Genomic DNA, 3,114 nt, shown 5'->3' with positions numbered 1-3,114 from the left:
TAACGTTTTTGCTGATCAAATTGAATAAACCTGTGATAACTGCCTGTTTTTCTTGATATGATGAGTAGTAAACACAACTGTAATAAAATATGTGCCAAGCTCTAAAAACAGAATTTAAAAGCACCGGAGCAAATATACTAAAATAACTATTTGCCTCAGGCTCGTTGAATACTTTTGACCAATCCCTTCAACTTCGAATTCATTTTGGGGATTATATTTAACAACATTCAATAGTTCACTGCAAACACAATAGATCACTGCAAACACAAGAAGAATCATGTTAATAGTAAATAAACAGTGCAATAGAAGCTGTAGCAAGTCAAGTTAAAAATTTCAGCGTTTCATTACGCTTGCTTATAAAAAACTTGTGATCTACTCTATGTCTGTCTGACTGTGCTGGCTTCCTCGTTGTTTGGACGCAAACTGGGTCCCTAATAGGCCAAAGTGTTTTACCGACCTGGGCAATTTCATTGTCTCGTTAGTAACCTAAACCTACTTCACTTAACACGAATAGCACTCCAAGAAGCCATATATTATCTAGGGAATGAATTTAGTGTCTAAAACCTACCACAAAGACGTTCGACAATCTTCAAATCCGAGCTCTTCTTCGAGAGGAACACAGGACGTGGAGAACTAAGGCTAGTCAAGGAGAAATGGGGGGAGGGGGCGGTAAGGTAAATCAACGTTTCCGTTTCCTGTTGCTGGATTAATTTGCTTTTCTCAAAATTATATCAAAGCTAACATTTAAGACTTCGGAACATGCAATCTTAGAAAGAATTGTGCTAAATTTTCTTTTCGGTGGATAAATGTTATCGTATGACGTCACGAAGAACAACAAGGAGGGTCCCCAATAGGGTTCTTCAATCCCGCCATCCCGACTGGAATTTTCCCTCAATCCCGAGATCCCGACGGTTTCTACCGGCTAATCCCGATCCCGGTCATATTTTCTTAATTCCTTACCTCAGCAAAAATGATCCTTGAAGTTCCGTTTCAGATTCCCTCACAGCAGACCCAAGCACTGACTGATACGTTGAATCAGCTGTATCTCTCTACACTAAAACGATGATTTAGTTCATTTGTTTTTCTTGACTGGTTTTAAACGAGTTTCGTCAGTCCATGAGTCATTTTTATGGTTTTTCTAATTTGTTTTTTTTGGGTTTTTTTTCTTTTTTTCTGTTTGCCTCTTTTGTTCGATAACGCCTGCCTTCTGGATCACTTCGATCCCTGAAAAAAGTGTCTCTCGGAGATGATAGCGATCAGTAAGGAGCATTAAGGGTACATATCACGACGTACCACGGCAAATTCACTGTACACTACACCTATGGCAAGTCACCGTGAATTGCAACTCAGAAGACAGTTTGCTCATTCACAATTTTCAGCCATAGCAACGATCATCTGGAAATTCTATAAAATCGAGTACAATTGGGCTCAACAGATACAGAAACATATATTCTTTTCGACCCCAGTTTACATTTTCCGGCTCAAAATGCCGTAATCACCGGTAACCAAAGCGGTCTATAAGAGGTTAAAATAAGAGCCTGTATGGATTTCAATTTCGAACGAAAACTATTTCTGTTTTCCTTTGAAAAGCTACGATAAAGTTCGAAACTCTCTGAGCGGTTTTCTTTTTTATGTCGCCGAAACGCTTCTGTGAGCCATTTGAGCGATTTTGACGCGTATAAAGAGTACGCGTCTCTGTATTGTATCTTTCAAAGGAAAAACAGAGATAGTTTGAATTTGAAATCCATACAAACTCTTATAGTGCGCTTTGGTCACCTACGGCTAAATAATGCAACGCAGCTAATAACATCGACAACATCACGAATTGTCGATGTTAACCGACATCGCTAGGGCGCGTTAAAACTACGCAAACGATAACTTCGCGTCGAATATCCCACGCGCACCGATCAGGATCTGTATAAACTTGACACTAGAAAGATCACGGTAAAAAAATAACGAAGATCCCAAAGACATTGTCATCATTGCGGCCAAGGTGTCCAAGGTTCACGAAAATAGACCACAGGTCACCATAGGGGTCACAGAGCAGCGTGATAGGGTCGTGGAAAACGTGATGTCAACCAGGTCACTGTTCGGCTATTTCCGACCATTTCCGACGTTAATAAGATGAGTTAGCTAAGATGACAGCTTGATTTTCTTTGCATATTTCAGACTCTAAAATTCCCGAATCACGGTTTCTTTGAAGCGACATTTCCCGATTCTCGCCTGTTAAAATCGCCAAATCCCGTGTCCCGGTCCAAAATACAATCCCGAATCTCGTCCCCCTTTTCCTTCAAAATATCGAATCCCGGCCTTCAAATAAGCAAAATCCCGGATCCCGATAAACCTATTGAGGACCCTCAACAAGGGGTGATTGAAAGACAAACATCATGGTCACGTGTTGTATCGTTCTTCGGCAAGATCTTGACCTTCACTTTCTAAAGCGGACAACACGGTAAGTACTGTCTGTTCAGTTTGTTCGGTATTATAGTAATTTTGCAACTCATGAATCGATTTTAATTCAGTTCGAAATGTTTTAAGCGTAACCTGTTATACAGAGAGCTATCTTCTCGATGAATCTCTAATATTAACGTTGTGGTCGACTAAATAATTATGGAGGAAGTAAACCAGTGGTATCAAACGAGTCAAAAGAAAAGATCCAGAGAATCTGATATATTTTAAAGATATCTCGGTAAACACTTGCGTAGATCTAACGCTTAAAAAATCATCCACTTGAACTTTATTTCTTTGACTAAATCTGATGGCTCCAAGTGGGCTGATTTCGAACGAACACCAAACCGGAGTTAGCGCCCCCGGGTGCGCTGTTGAAAATTTGCTTTAGAAGTATGTACATACTGAAAATTTGCCTAAGAAGTATCGACATGGGGTATATGCACTGTTTCCGTTTTTCATTGAAGTATTCTATGCATAAAGATCCAGAGAAAAAGAAAAACCAAGCTCGATTTTCGCTTTTCATCGAATCCGGTCTTCTATCCGCGGGCTCGTTTCCCGACCAGCGTTTAAACGAAAACTTTTACGACAGGGAGTTATCATTTCAGTTTCATAATTACGTGTCTATGACTTTAATAATACTGAGAGTGTTCACATGGTAGGTGT

The sequence above is a fragment of the Stylophora pistillata genome, chromosome 4 (genome assembly GCF_964205215.1).
Source record: "Stylophora pistillata chromosome 4, jaStyPist1.2, whole genome shotgun sequence".
In the NCBI taxonomy this organism is placed as follows: domain Eukaryota; kingdom Metazoa; phylum Cnidaria; class Anthozoa; order Scleractinia; family Pocilloporidae; genus Stylophora; species Stylophora pistillata.
The sequence above is the reverse complement of the archived record's forward strand: the minus strand, read 5'-3'. Positions refer to the sequence as shown.